The 16,756-nt window shown below is 38.9% G+C and overlaps 1 protein-coding gene and 1 long non-coding RNA gene across 4 annotated transcripts in view; both read left to right on the top strand.

The window, feature by feature from the left end:
* LOC133558415 (uncharacterized) overlaps window positions 1-16,666 on the top strand; it is a 45,682-nt gene extending 29,016 nt beyond the window's left edge. The window contains exon 2 of the long non-coding RNA XR_009807947.1: window positions 16,220-16,666. This is a non-coding gene — a long non-coding RNA (uncharacterized LOC133558415). The remainder of the gene's footprint in view (window positions 1-16,219) is intronic.
* Window positions 1-16,756, top strand: part of pald1a (phosphatase domain containing paladin 1a) — a 400,383-nt gene that overhangs the window by 245,958 nt on the left and 137,669 nt on the right. The gene's annotated exons all lie outside the window — the stretch shown is intronic.

Here is a 16,756-nt window from a genome sequence, read left to right as displayed (position 1 = left end):
GGCAAGTATGAGAATTAGCGTTGATTGCGGCGATACAGCGACACCGCCACTGTATAATACCGGCGGGCCAGCTCTAATGTTAATTTATTATTCCCTTAAGGGCGCGGGCCAGAGTTTGACACCGATGCCCTAAGCTAGGGCTTTAATGACCCAAGGGGCGCATATGTAACGCTTGTTAAGTATTTCATTCACAGTGCCTTCTTCCTCCAAGAAAAAAAAATGTGCAAAGCTAAATACAAAATTCATTAGTTGTCTCCAAAGGTGTAATATTGATCCAAGTGTCTGAGTTCCACTTAAATTACGCTCTATTTGATAATACCAGCTCTCGATTGCCTGCAGCAGTGAAGCCTTTGCACACGTGACATTGTCCACCAATCACGGAGCACTGTGATTGGTGGACACCACTCCGCCTCCTGTCAGCTTTGTTTACTGTACCTCAGCTTGTGTTTTTGTGAGAAAATGTGTTTATTTGAACCGTCGAAACGTTCTGCGCCTTCTAGGGCTTAAGCCCCAGAGGAAGCTGCTTACCATCAGAATAAAGATGACCCTCCACATAGCTGCGGTAAAAGAAGGTTGCTTAGCTACAATAGCTGCTACGGCAAGACTGCAATCTTTCTGTCACAATAAAGCAGTAAATGCGTGTAATTAACTGGGACCTATGTGCATGTTTTTTTTTTATGAATGCTCTGGGAAACAAAAGCTAAGCAAAAAACATGTAAAATAATATTTTAAATACAAATTAACTTTCTTCTGGAATGTTGCTAGGTTTATTGTTTGTTGTCACAAAACAAGTTCTGCAATTAAAGGTTCCTGTAGAAGTGTGTGCTTTGTGTTTCCACCGCATTTGACAGTTCAGGGTCGTTTATACAAAACGTTTGGATAAGTGGCACAATATATTTCCATACTGTTAATATGCAAATAAACAGACAATAGCAGTTTGTATTTCTTTTAATAAGTAAGTAAATGAAATACAAAGCAACATATTTGCCAACCCTCCCGATTTTCCCTTGAGACTCCTAAGTTTCAGTTTCCCTCCCGAAAATCTCCCGATTTCCACCCATACAATAATATTGGGGTCGTGCCTTAAATGCACTGCCTTTATCGTCCTCTCTCACCTGAAAAGGAGATTAATTATATATGTCTCCGTTATCCATAGCTTTATCTATAACCCATAAAGTAGGCAGGCACGGAGCTATTTCTCAGCGTGTGTTTATTCCAGCCGGCATGCTAGTACACTGACACCACAACATCCGGATTCCCATCATGCATTGCTTCAAAAATACGGCAAGTAGTAATGTCCAAAAACATAACTGAGACCAAGCAGAAGAACGAGTAATGGCGACGACGAGTAAGAAGAAGAAGTACACTTGCAAGTTCCAAAATGATTGGAAAAAATAAAGTGGAATTCTTGCCCATTGTTGTTTTATGTAGAGCTTCAGTCGTTCAACAGTCCGTTGTCGTATTTTACGTTTCATAATGCGCCACACATTTTCGATTGGAGACAGGTCTGGACTGCAGGCGGGCCAGGAAAGTACCCGCACTCTTTAATTTTTTACACAGCCACGCTGTTGTAACACCTGCTGAATGTGTCTTGCTAAAATAATCAGGGGCGTCCATGAAAAAGACGGCGCTTAGATGGCAGCACATGTTGTTCCATTAATGGTGCCTTCACAGATGTAGTAAGTTACCCATGCCTTGGGCACCAATGCACCCCCGTACCATCGCAGATGCTGGCTTTTGAACTTTGCGTCGATAACAATCTGGATGGTTCACTTCCCCTTTGATCCGGATGACACGATGTCGAATATTTCCAAAAACAATTTCCCAACTCATATGGAAACGGGGTTTGTATTAAATATGTTCCTACCTTCAAGACCTCCCCGGAATAGTCTTTGATTGATTGATTGATTGATACTTTTATTAGTAGATTGCACAGTACAGTGGATATTCCGTACAATTGACCACTAAATGGTAACACCCCAATAAGTTTTTCAACTTGTTTAAGTCGGGATCCACGTTAATCAATTCATGGTCTGTTTGCATCCTGGGAGAACAAGCCTCGCAGCAAGCTGCGACCCACGGCCCCCCACCCTCCCGCAACAGGATATATATTTTCGGGTCTCCCCATGTCTAGCATTAAAAGATTACAGTTGGTACAAAATGCAGCTGCTAGACTTTTGACAAGAACAAGAAAGTTTGATCACATTACGCCTGTACTGTATATACCTTTATATACATATATACATACATATATACCTATACTGTATATACCTTTATATACATATATACATACATATATACCTGTACTGGCTCACCTGCACTGGCTTCCTGTGCACTTAAGATGTGACTTTAAGGTTTTACTACTTACGTATAAAATACTACACGGTCTAGCTCCATCCTATCTTGCCGATTGTATTGTACCATATGTCCCGGCAAGAAATCTGCGTTCAAAGGACTCCGGCTTATTAGTGATTCCCAAAGCCCAAAAAAAGTCTGCAGGCTGTAGAGCTTTTTCATTTCGGGCTCCAGTACTCTGGAATGCCCTCCCGCTAACAGTTCGAGATGCCACCTCAGTAGAAGCATTTAAGTCTCACCTTAAAACTCATTTGTATACTCTAGCCTTTAAATAGACTCCCTTTTTAGACCAGTTGATCTGCCGTTTCTTTTCTTTTTCTTCTATGTCCCACTCTTCTTTGTGGAGGGAGTCCGGTCCGATCCGGTGGCCATGTACTGCTTGCCTGTGTATCGGCTGGGGACATCTCTGCGCTGCTGATCAGCCTCCGCTTGGGATGGTTTCCTGCTGGCTCCGCTGTGAACGGGACTCTCGCTGCTGTGTTGGATCCGCTTTGGACTGGACTCTCGCGACTGTGTTGGATCCATTATGGATCGATCTTTCACAGTATCATGTTCTCATATGTTCTCATAGTCATCAGTATCATCAGTATCACAGTATCATGTTCTCATAGTCAGCATTGTCACCGACGTCCCACTGGGTGTGAGTTTTCCTTGCCCTTATGTGGGCCTACCGAGGATGTCGTAGTGGTTTGTGCAGCCCTTTGAGACACTAGTGATTTAGGGCTATATAAGTAAACATTGATTGATTGATTGATTGATACTTCCAGTTCAAGGCGCAAAACGGGAAGTACATTTTTAACAAGCAGCACCTGCAGTGAGAAAACAGGTCCAAAAGATGGCGCCGTAGCACAAACAATAACACTATTTGTTGAGTACAAAACACGCTTATATTGCTTATAGACTGGAAAATACGGTACACTGATGTCTCTGTTTAGTTTTTATTCTCCGCAAGGCAACTTTTACACACGTCTCCCTTTTTGCGTGTACTTGAGTCTTTTTCCGCGGACTAAATCGAGCAAGCTGTGACCCTTTTAACACGGCTTTTAATCCCGGTGTCTGGCGTTTGCGTTGTTTTTGACTTCACGGCCAGATGTTTCTGGTTGTGCGTGGCGTTTCCTCGCATAAGTCCAGTCCAGGTTTGACAGGCACGACATGACCGTGACTGGACATGGTCCCGCCCCCTTGCTTGAATCCTGCCATTCCCCTCCTCGTCCTCAGCTTGGCAAATATGCCCAAGTTAGGAAACTCGTTTTTCAACAGTGGCTTTCCGTCTGTTTGAAATGTTACTTATTTCATATTACGATTCTTCTCTTTTCCGCTGCAAGGTCCTGCAACTATCCAGCATATTTAAAAATAAAAAAACACATTCCACCCTTTAGACAGTAAAATTTTTCCAAATTCCAAATATGATCAAGATACTGTTGAATGTGCTTAAAAGTTCTTCTACACCCACGGAAATCCTTCAACCACGTTTTATTTAATGAATTGATCATAAAAAACCCGATTATACTTCCTTCTCAAGAGCCATATTATTGGGGCGGTATAGCTCGGTTGGTAGAGTGGCCGTGCCAGCAACTTGAGGGTTGCAGGTTCGATTCCCGCTTCAGCCATCCTAGTCACTGCCGTTGTGTCCTTGGGCAAGACACTTTACCCACCTGCTCCCAGTGCCACCCACACTGGTTTAAATGTAACTTAGATATTGGGTTTCACTATGTAAAGCGCTTTGAGTCACTAGAGAAAAGCGCTATATAAATATAATTCACTTCACATATTTATATGTTTGAATATCTTCTCCTGTTTCATTTGGTTGAGGTTTTAGAGGTCAACTAGTTTCAGGAGCCCAAGGTCTCAGGGGCCCGCAAAACGTGGATGTTTCTTTGGAAAGTGCCTCCACGGGTTATATTCCATTGAAACTATGTTTACTGCGACGCTTGGTTGGCATTGTGGGGATGCGGGTGAGTTCTCTCGTTGATGCAGTCAAATAAGACACAGCGTGAAGGTAAGAATGATGATTTATTAAACACTGCAGAACAAACTAAAAACATAAATACTTGCACAAAGGCACTAGAGACAAACCAACAGAACTAGCAGGTGAGCTAGAAAGAACGAAAGGCGCTAGCACGTGAGCTAGGGGAAATAAACAAAAGAGGGAATAGCGTGGAAGCTAATCAATCAATCAATCAATCAATGTTTACTTATATAGCCCTAAATCACTAGTGTCTCAAAGGGCTGCACAAACCACTACGACATCCTCGGTAGGCCCACATAAGGGCAAGGAAAACTCACACCCAGTGGGACGTCGGTGACAATGATGACTATGAGAACCTTGGAGAGGAGGAAAGCAATGGATGTCGAGCGGGTCTAACATGATACTGTGAAAGTTCAATCCATAATGGATCCAACACAGTCGCGAGAGTCCAGTCCAAAGCGGATCCAACACAGCAGCGAGAGTCCCGTTCACAGCGGAGCCAGCAGGAAACCATCCCAAGCGGAGGCGGATCAGCAGCGCAGAGATGTCCCCAGCCGATACACAGGCAAGCAGTACATGGCCACCGGATCGGACCGGACCCCCTCCACAAGGGAAAGTGTCTAGCATTAAAAGATTACAGTTGGTACAAAATGCGGCTGCTAGACTTTTGACAAGAACAAGAAAGTTTGATCACATTACGCCTGTACTGTATATACCTTTATATACATATATACATACATATATACCTGTACTGTATATACCTTTATATACATATATACATACATATATAACGGTACTGGCTCACCTGCACTGGCTTCCTGTGCACTTAAGATGTGACTTTAAGGTTTTACTACTTACGTATAAAATACTACACGGTCTAGCTCCATCCTATCTTGCCGATTGTATTGTACCATATGTCCCGGCAAGAAATCTGCCTTCAAAAGACTCCGGCTTATTAGTGATTCCCAAAGCCCAAAAAAAGTCTGCGGGCTGTAGAGCTTTTTCATTTCGGCCTCCAGTACTCTGGAATGCCCTCCCGGTAACAGTTCGAGATGCTACCTCAGTAGAAGCATTTAAGTCTCACCTTAAAACTCATTTGTATGCTCTAGCCTTTAAATAGACTCCCTTCTCAGACCAGTTGATCTGCCGTTTCATACACAAAAATCTTTGCCACAAGCGGGGATAGCGACGTCACCTGTTGCATGAAATAGCAAATTAGACATCGCGAGAACGAATGACAAACAAGGGCAGGCTTAAATCAATCAATCAATCAATGTTTATTTATATAGCCCCAAATCACAAATGTCTCAAAGGACTGCACAAATCATTACGACTACAACATCCTCGGAAGAACCCACAAAAGGGCAAGGAAAACTCACACCCAGTGGGCAGGGAGAATTCACATCCAGTGGGACGCCAGTGACAATGCTGACTATGAGAAACCTTGGAGAGGACCTCAGATGTGGGCAACCCCCCCCCCCCCCCTCTAGGGGACCGAAAGCAATGGATGTCGAGCGGGTCTAACATGATACTGTGAAAGTTCAATCCATAGTGGCTCCAACACAGCCGCGAGAGTTCAGTTCAAGCGGATCCAAGACAGCAGCGAGAGTCCCGTCCACAGGAAACCATCTCAAGCGGAGGCGGATCAGCGGCGTAGAGATGTCCCCAACCGATACAGGCGAGCGGTCCATCCTGGGTCTCGACTCTGGACAGCCAGTACTTCATCCATGGTCATCGGACCGGACCCCCTCCACAAGGGAGGGGGAGACATAGGAGAAAGAAAAGAAGCGGCAGATCAACTGGTCTAAAAAGGAGGTCTATTTAAAGGCTAGAGTATACAGATGAGTTTCAAGGTGAGAAATAGAGAGAGTGTGGCGGACTTCCTGGGTTGCTGTGACACTGGACAAGACGCATCATAGCAGGTTTGACTCTGATTTATTATTTCAATAAACCTTCTGTCTTCTTCTGGCCACTCGGTCGCGTCACTTTTCAGTGCGCGGCCATTTTTCCTGCTTGCCATCGCTGCAGGCGTTTGCGTCCGCTGCGGGGGTTCGTCATCTCGCTCCTGTCCTCGATCGTCGTGCTCGTTGTCTGGTTACCGTGGTTTCCTCGCCTACTTCTCCTCGATCGTTCCTCCTTGACCCTCTTTTGTGCTGCGGCAAGAGATGAGCAGATTGAGCGCAGGTGTGTGGTGAACGCACCTGACCCGCTTCTTCTCCTGGCCGCCATCTCGGGTAGGACCGGCATTTGTCCGACCCCTGCTGTCGGCTCCTCGGCTCCGTCTCTCCACAGAGAGAAATTAGGAAGAAGGTGCGCGTCGAAAACACAAGGCAGTTGACACTAATACGTGACTATGACAACGGAAACAAAACAGGAAGTGCCACCAGGAACTAAGGAAGACAAAATAACGGAACATGATACCAAGACGGAACAAAAACCGAATATGACATGATCCAGGTAGTGGATCATGACATTTATTTACTTACATAGTTAACACATCAGCTTTCACGTCAATAAATCCATTATTCTCCCCTCGCTACTCGGTTCCAGTGTGTGCAGTTAGACAGATAGTTAACAGCATGAAGAAACAGAAGCTACGTTTGGTCGATGACTGATGCTCCTATTGAATATTTTTTTTTTGTTTGTTTCTTTATGCGTCTTCCTTTATTGAGGTTTGTAAGACTGGAAATTAAAACATTACAAAAGTATAACCAGATCTTGCCCGAAGTGGAGGCGTTTAAGTATACGGGCGGTATAGCTCGGTTGGTAGAGCGGCCGTGCCAGCAACTTATTATGATTAAAATTCCTCCAAAATTATTCTGGCAATCTAAAAAAATCTTTAGAATCAAATTTAAATCTTATTTCAAATTCTTTTGAATTTCTTTTAAAATTTTTGTTCTGGAAAATCCAGAAGAAATAATGATTTGTCTTTGTTAGAAATATAACTTGGTCCAATTTGTTATATATTCTAAAAAATGCAGATTGGATTTTAACCTATTTAAAACATGTCATCAAAATTCTAAAATTAATCTTCATCGAGAGGAGCCAGATGAGGTGGTTCGGGCATCTGGTTAGGATGCCACCCGAACGCCTCCCTAGGGAGGTGTTTAGGGCACGTCCAACCGGTAGGAGGCCACGGGGAAGACCCAGGACACGTTGGGAAGACTATGTCTCCCGGCTGGCCTGGGAACGCCTCGGGATCCCCCGGGAAGAGCTAGACGAAGTGGCTGGAGATAGGGAAGTCTGGGCTTCCCTGCTTAGGCTGCTGCCCCCGCGACCCGACCTCGGATAAGCGGAAGAAGATGGATGGATGGATGGATCTTCATCGGGAAAATTTACCAATGATTCGAATTAGTTAGTTTTTCTATTCTTTTTTTCGGTTGAATTTTGAATTTTAAAGAGTCGAAATTGAAGGTAAACTATGTTTTAAAATTTTATTTTAATTTTTTTCCTGTTTTCTCCTCTTTTAAACCGTTCAATTAAGTGTTTTTTTCATCATTTATTCTCTACAAAAAACCTTCCGTAAAAGGAAAAAAAATGTACGACGGAATGACGGACAGAAATACCCATTTTTTAAATAAATATATATAGATTTATTAATTAAAGGTAAGTTGAGAAAATTTGCTATTTCTGGCAAAATTTTTTAAGTGTGTATCAAACTGGTAGCCCTTCGCATTAATCAGTCCCCAAGAAGTAGCTTTTGGTTTCAAAAAGGTTGGTGACCCCTGTTCCAAAGCAACAGTATAGCTCGGTTGGTAGAGCGGCCGTGTCAGCAACTTGAGGGTTGCAGGTTCGATTCCCGCTTCCGCCATCCTAGTCACTGCTGTTGTGTCCTTGGGCAAGACACTTTACCCACCTGCTCCCAGTGCCACCCACACTGGTTTAAATGTAAAAATTAGATATTGGGTTTCACTATGTAAAGCGCTTTGAGTCACTAGAGAAAAAGCGCTATATAAATATAATTAATTTCATTTCATTACCTTGAAGTCTTGTTCACGAATGAGGAAAGAGTGCATCGTGAGATAGACAGGGGGATGTATCGATCCAACGTGGTGAAGAAGGAGCTGAGCCGGAAGGGAAAGCTCTCAATTTACCGGTCGATCTACGTACCGATTCAGACCTATGGTCATGAGATTTGGGTTATGGCTGAAATTGTCACGTTGGAAACGCATTGTGGATGCGTGTTGTGTCACCCCAGGATGCACGAGGACCAGACAGGCAGGAATTGCAGGTCGGAGCTTGGTTTAATACAAAAATAACACTGATACAAACTGACAAAAGAAAAGGCACGGGAAGCTAACGCTAACGTAGCAATGGAGTCTAAAGTCCAAAACGTCCAAAATAAGCGTGCCCAGCGCCCGAGAAGCTAAGGCAAGACTTAGCACAAGATAGAGAGATAACAAACTTGAGTGTTGCTCGAAGCAAACAACGAATCAAGAAAGAACAGAGCTAGAAGGCAGGCTTAAATACTAAGGCAGAAATCAAAAGCAGGCGGAACAAATTAGAAACCATGGTAACAAGACAAAACAAGGAAGTGCACAAACCAGGGATCGGAAGAGTCCAAAAATAATCAGGAAACACAAAAAAGAACTCAAAAACCAAAACAATGTATGATCCGGGCAGCGGATCATAACAGAATGGACGAGAAGTGGCTACCTTAGAGATAGGGTGAGAAGCTCTGTCATTCGGCATAAAGCCATTGCTCCTCCAACCAGTAGGAGGCCACGGGAAAGACCCAGGACACGTTAAGGGGGGACTATGTCTCCCAGCTGGCCTGGGAACGCCTTGGTATCCCCCGGGAGGAGCTGGACAAAGTAGCTAGGGAGAGAGAAGTCTAGGCTACTCTGCTTAGGCTGCTGCCCCCGCAACCCAACCTCTGATAATTGGAAGAAGATGAATGGATGGATGGAGGTTAAACTGTTTGTTAATTGTTAATTCCATGACCAATTTATACATTTCATGACATTTTTACTCATCTTTGATTAATATATTGAGACTTTTTCCCTTTATATCATGACCAATTTGTATTCTTCCTGACGTATTAATCTTGAAATAATTACATTTAAAATACTTACTAACTATTCCTGAATATTATAATTTATTTATTTTGTGACTGCTTTATATATTTTATTTTTCCTTTATAAAATATATTATTTATTTAATGGTATTTTTTATTTTTTTATGATGTTCATGTCAAGCTTGGACTTGGTCTTGGGTTGTTTTCCCGAGGTGCAAAGCGAATGGAGTGGAAACGGCGTGAAGGTAAAGACGTCTTTATTTTAACACCAAAACTAAAAACAGGAACCAACAAAAAGCGCGCACGCTAAGAAACAAAAGACTAGCACAAAGGCGATCAACTATAAACATGAAACAAAAACTTGCACTGTGGCATGAATAACAAGAAAACTTACTGTGACAAGGGTAGGAGAAAAGCAGCATGGATATCATGGGTGCAGGAGCTGCAGCATGGGTAGGGTGCGTGCAATCCAGGCATGAAGGCAACGTTCCCAGGACGATGAGCAGAAAGCAAATGACACAAATAGTGGCCGTGGTAACTAGAACAGGTGAGAGAGGCTGAGGATCGGGGCGTGACCAGGTGGAAATTAATGAGTAGCCATGGTGACCAAGAAAACAAGGAAGTGCAAACGCAAGAAGAGTCCAGAAAACAAAACAAAACATGATCAAACATAAAATCAGATTAACAGGCATGACAGTTCTAATGGTACTTTGAAATGTGCAAGTGTCAATCAGAAAGAAGGTGGGCGGGATCACGGACATGATTGGATGAACTACAGTGTAATAACTAGATGAGGCAATTATCAATCAATCAATCAATCAATGTTTACTTATATAGCCCTAAATCACTAGTGTCTCAAAGGGCTGCACAAACCACTACGACATCCTCGGTAGGCCCACATAAGGGCAAGGAAAACTCACACCCAGTGGGACATCGGTGACAATGATGACTATGAGAACCTTGGAGAGGAGGAAAGCAATGGATGTCGAGCGGGTCTAACATGATACTGTGAAAGTTCAATCCACAATGGATACAACACAGTCGCGAGAGTCCCGTTCACAGCGGAGCCAGCAGGAAACCATCCCAAGCGGAGGCGGATCAGCATCGCAGAGATGAAGGAATGGCGTGTGAATGCTCCAATGCTGACGTTACACCGCAATCCTGGAATTTTTTGTAGAATTGTTGAAGTAGAGCACACAATTCCCAAACAGGCTGAATATTTCGAAGCTGGAAGCGTTTGAATCAGATGAAAAATGTGGGAGTTGTGGATCTTTGAAGAATGTCCCATTGATTTCTATGGGAATCTCCCCCAAATTTGGGAATTTTGGGGAAAGCCGGAGTTCTTTTGAAAATAGTAACAAACTTCAATGGTCTGAATGAGCTGGAATATTTCAAATCGGTCGAGAAATGTTGAATTGAGAAATGCTATTACGGAATTCCTGGAATTTCGGGAAAACCGGGAATTTTTCCAATTAAAAGGAATGTTTGACGGTTGAAATGCGTTGAAAAAGGTGGAAGCAGTAGTTGCCAGAAAAAAGGGTGGAAATAGGGCTTTGGAAAACCAGGATTTCTGGAAAATCCTGGAATTTTTGGGGAACTTGGGGAAAAATCTTTCAATTTCCAGGACGGTGGAATGTGTCGAAGGTGCAATGGTTTGAATCGGTTAATAAATGTGGAAATGCTGAACATCCGGCGGCATAGCTCGGTTGGTAGAGTGGCCGTGCCAGCAACTTGAGGGTTGCAGGTTCGATTCCCGCTTACCACCATCCTAGTCACTGCCGTTGTGTCCTTGGGCAAGACACTTTACCCACCTGCTCCCAGTGCCACCCACACTGGTTTAAATGTAACTTAGATACTGGGTTTCACTATGTAAAGCGCTTTGAGTCACTAGAGAAAAGCGCTATATAAATATAATTCACTTCACACTTCACTGAACGTTTGGATGTATTTTACTTATATTGTACTTTAAATTGTTTATCATTAAGTAATTGTGAAGTGAATTATATTTATATAGCGCTTTTCTCAAGTGACTCAAAGCGCTTTACATAGTGAAACCCAATATCTAAGTTACATTTATACCAGTGTGGGTGGCACTGGGAGCAGGTGGGTAAAGTGTCTTGCCCAAGGACACAACGGCAGTGACTAGGATGGCGGATGCGGGAATCGAACCTGACACGGCCGCTCTACCAACCGAGCTATACCGCCCCACAATTTTGATATTGTTGTGTATTTTCAATCCTGTGTAATTTTATTGTGGATGTTAGATATCATACTTGCCAAACTCGAGACCTCACAATTGTATAAATCCGTTCATGAATGAATATATCGGTTAGGCCACCGTGTTCAATAGAAGTGAAGTGAATTATATTTATATAGCGCTTTTCTCTAGTGACTCGAAGCGCTTTACATAGTGACACCCAATATCTAAGTTACATTTCAACCAGTGTAGGTGGCACTGGGAGCAGGTGGGTAAAGTGTCTTGCCCAAGGACACAACGGCTGTGACTAGGATGGCACAAGCGGGAATCGAACCTGCAACCCTCAAGTTGCTGACACGGCCGCTCTACCAACCGAGCTATACTGTTGCATCAGGGGTCACCAACCTTTTTGAAACCAAAAGCTACTTCTTGGGGACTGATTAATGCGAAGGGCTACCAGTTTGATACACACTTAAAATGTTTTGCCAGAAATAGCAAATTTACTCAACTTACCTTTAATTAATAAATCTATATTTATTTAAAAAATGGGTATTTCTGTCCGTCATTCCGTCGTACATTTTTTTTCCTTTTACGGAAGGTTTTTTGTAGAGAATAAATGATGAAAAAAACACTTAATTGAACGGTTTAAAAGAGGAGAAAACAGGGAAAAAATTAAAATAAAATTTTGAAACATAGTTTACCTTCAATTTCGACTCTTTAAAATTCAAAATTCAACCGAAAAAAAGAATAGAAAAACTAACTATTTCGAATCATTGGTAAATTTTCCCGATGAAGATGAATTTTAGAATTTTGATGACATGTTTGAAATAGGTTAAAATCCAATCTGCACTTTGTTAGAATATATAACAAATTGGACCAAGCTATATTTCTAACAAAGACAAATCATTATTTCTTCTGGATTTTCCAGAACAAAAATTTGAAAAGAAATTCAAAAGAATTTGAAATAAGATTTAAATTTGATTCTAAAGATTTTTTTAGATTGCCAGAATAATTTTGGGGGGAATATTAATCATAATAAGTTTGAAGAAATAGTTCACAAATATTATTCGTCGAAAAAACAGAAGCTAAAATGAAGAATGATGAAAAAAAACACTTAATTGAATGGTTTAAAAGAGGAGAAAACAGGAAAAAAATGAAAATACAATTTTGAAACAGTTTATCTTCAATTTCGACTCTTTAAAATTCAAAATTCAACCGAAAAAAAGAATAGAAAAACTAACTAATTCGAATCATTGGTAAATTTTCCCGATGAAGATTAATTTTAGAATTTTGATGACATGTTTTAAATAGGTTAAAATCCAATCTGCATTTTTTAGAATATATAACAAATTGGACCAAGCTATATTTCTAACAAAGACAAATCATTATTTCTTCTAGATTTTCCAGAACAAAAATTGTAAAAGAAATTCAAAAGAATTTGAAATAAGATTTAAATTTGATTCTAAAGATTTTTTTAGATTGCCAGAATAATTTTTGGGGGAATTTTAATCATAATAAGTTTGAAGAAATAGTTCACAAATGTTCTTTGTTGAAAAAAAAGAAGCTAAAATGAAGAATGATGAAAAAAACACTTAATTGAACGGTTTAAAAGAGGATAAAACAGGGAAAAAATGAAAATAAAATTTTGAAACATAGTTTATCTTCAATTTCGACTCTTTAAAATTCAAAATTCAACCGAAAAAAAGAATAGAAAAACTAACTAATTTGAATCATTAGTAAATTTTCCCGATTAAGACTAAGTTTAGAATTTTGATGACATGTTTGAAATAGGTTAAAATCCAATCTGCACTTTGTTAGAATATATAACAAATTGGACCAAGCTATATTTCTAACAAAGACAAATCATTATTTCTTCTAGATTTTCCAGAACAAAAATTGTCAAAGAAATTCAAAAGAATTTGAAATAAGATTTAAATTTGATTCTAAAGATTTTTTTAGATTGCCAGAATCATTTTGGGGGAATTTTAATCATAATAAGTTTGAAGAAATAGTTCACAAATGTTCTTTGTTGAAAAAAAAGAAGCTAAAATGAAGAATGATGAAAAAAAACACTTAATTGAACGGTTTAAAAGAGGAGAAAACAGGGAAAAAATGAAAATAAAATGTTCAAACATAGTTTATCTTCAATTTCGACTCTTTAAAATTCAAAATTCAACCGAAAAAAAGAATAGAAAAACTAACTAATTCGAATCATTGGTAAATTTTCCCGATGAAGATTAATTTTAGAATTTTGATGACATGTTTGAAATAGGTTAAAATCCAATCTGCACTTTGTTAGAATATATAACAAATTGGACCAAGCTATATTTCTAACGAAGACAAATCATTATTTCTTCTGGATTTTCCAGAACAAAAATTTGAAAAGAAATTCAAAAGAATTTGAAATAAGATTTAAATTTGATTCTAAAGATTTTTTTAGATTGCCAGAATAATTTTGGGGGAATTTTAATCATATTAAGTTTGAAGAAATAGTTCACAAATATTCTTTGTCGAAAAAACAGAAGCTAAAATGAAGAATGATGAAAAAAACACTTAATTGAACGGTTTAAAAGAGGAGAAAACAGGGAAAATATGAAAATACAATTTTAAAACATAGTTTACCTTCAATTTCGACTCTTTAAAATTCAACCGAAAAAAAGAATAGAAAAACTAACTAATTTGAATCATTAGTAAATTTTCCCGATTAAGACTAATTTTAGAATTTTGATAACATGTTTTAAATAGGTTAAAATCCAATCTGCATTTTGTTAGAATATATAACAAATTGGACCAAGCTATATTTCTAACAAAGACAAATCATTATTTCTTCTAGATTTTCCAGAACAAAAATTGTAAAAGAAATTCAAAAGAATTTGAAATAAGATTTAAATTTGATTCTAAAGATTTTTTTAGATTGCCAGAATAATTTTTGGGGGAATTTTAATCATAATAAGTTTGAAGAAATAGTTCACAAATATTCTTTGTTGAAAAAACAGAAGCTAAAATGAAGAATGATGAAAAAAACACTTAATTGAATGGTTTAAAAGAGGAGAAAACAGGGAAAAAATGAAAAAAAAAAATTGAAACATAGTTTATCTTCAATTTCGACTCTTTAAAATTCAACCGAAAAAAAGAATAGAAAAACTAACTAATTCGAATCATTAGTAAATTTTCCCGATAAAGATTAATTTTAGAATTTTGATGACATGTTTTAAAAAGGTTAAAATCCAATCTGCATTTTGTTAGAATATATAACAAATTGGACCAAGTTATATTTCTAACAAAGACAAATCATTATTTCTTCTAGATTTTCCAGAACAAAAATTGTCAAAGAAATTCAAAAGAATTTGAAATAAGATTTAAATTTGATTCTAAAGATTTTTTTAGATTGCCAGAATAATTTTGGGGGAATTTTAATCATATTAAGTTTGAAGAAATAGTTCACAAATATTCTTCGTCGAAAAAACAGAAGCTAAAATGAAGAATGATGAAAAAAACACTTAATTGAACGGTTTAAAAGAGGAGAAAACAGGGAAAAAATTAAAATACAATTTTGAAACATAGTTTATCTTCAATTTCGACTCTTTAAAATTCAAAATTCAACCGAAAAAAAGAATAGAAAAACTAACTAATTCGAATCATTAGTAAATTTTCCCGATGACGATTAATTTTAGAATTTTGATGACATGTTTTAAATAGGTTAAAATCCAATCTGCACTTTGTTAGAATATATAACAAATTGGACCAAGCTATATTTCTAACAAAGACAAATCATTATTTCTTCTAGATTTTCCAGAACAAAAATTTTAAAAGAAATTCAAAAGAATTTGAAATAAGATTTAAATTTGATTCTAAAGATTTTTTTAGATTGCCAGAATAATTTTGGGGGAATTTTAATTATAATAAGTTTGAAGAAATAGTTCACAAATATTCTTTGTTGAAAAAACAGAAGCTAAAATGAAGAATGATGAAAAAAACACTTAATTGAACGGTTTAAAAGAGGAGAAAACAGGGAAAAAATGAAAATAAAATTTTGAAACATAGTTTATCTTCAATTTCGACTCTTTAAAATTCAAAATTCAACCGAAAAAAAGAATAGAAAAACTAACTAATTTGAATCATTAGTAAATTCTTTACAATAAAAAAATACATTTACTTGAACATTGATTTAAATTGTCAGGAAAGAAGAAGAAATAATTTAAAAGGTAAAAAGGTATATGTGTTTGAAAATCTTTAAATCATTTTTAAGGTTGTATTTTTTCTCTAAAATTGTCTTTCTGAAAGTTATAAGAAGCAAAGTAAAAAAATAAAATAATGTATTCAAACAAGTGAAGAGCAAGTGCTTAAAATATTTTCTTGGATTTTCAAATTCTATTTGAGTTTTGTCTCTCTTAGAATTAAAAATGTCAAGCAATGCGAGACCAGCTTGCTAGTAAATAAATACAATTTAAAAAATAGAGGCAGCTCACTGGTAAGTGCTGCTATTTGAGCTATTTTTAGAACAGGCCAGCGGTGACCCCTGCTTTGGAGCATTCACACAATAATACATTTCAACGTGTGTTTACGTTGCTGACGTCGCTGTGTGCGTGTGTGTGTGCGTGTGTGTGTGTGCGTGTGTGTGTGTGTGTGTGTGTGTGTGTGTGTGTGTGTGTGTGTGTGTGTGTGTGTGTGTGTGCGACAGGTCACCGCCCGTGCAGGAGTTTACGACATCCTCAACCGGCTGAGCTTTAGCGAGTTCAAGAACCCCAAGGACGCCCCGCTGGCCCGACTGCGTTGGCGCTGGCAGCAACAGGATCTTCCGTCACTTCCTTTCCGGGGGGACTTCCTGTGAGGGGGAAATCACTGTGAACCATGAAATACAGTACTGTGCTTTTCACAATAAAAGACTAACTTGATGCCTGGCTAACGGCCCAGTAAACCCGTTTTATTGTTTAGAGTCTTAAAAGGTAGAAGTTGTTTGTGCCTTTTTCCTCATGAGTGCTAAAAGTTTGATCATACTAATATTTATCTTCTTTGTATGCAGTTGGGCGGTGAGAGGAGTCAGTCCACAAAAACCAGGTCACTTTTTAATTGTTCCATCTTCTATTAGGGCGACACTGAAATAATACAAAGGTATTTTTGTCAATCATTACAATTCTATTCTCATTTTTCTTGTTAAAGGGGAACATTATCACAATTTCTGAATGGTTAAAACCAATTAAAATCAATTCCCAGTGGC

The sequence above is a fragment of the Nerophis ophidion genome, linkage group LG08, assembly GCF_033978795.1.
Source record: "Nerophis ophidion isolate RoL-2023_Sa linkage group LG08, RoL_Noph_v1.0, whole genome shotgun sequence".
NCBI lineage: Eukaryota > Metazoa > Chordata > Actinopteri > Syngnathiformes > Syngnathidae > Nerophis > Nerophis ophidion.
Note: the sequence above shows the minus strand (reverse complement) of the source record. Positions and strands in the feature narration are given on the sequence as shown.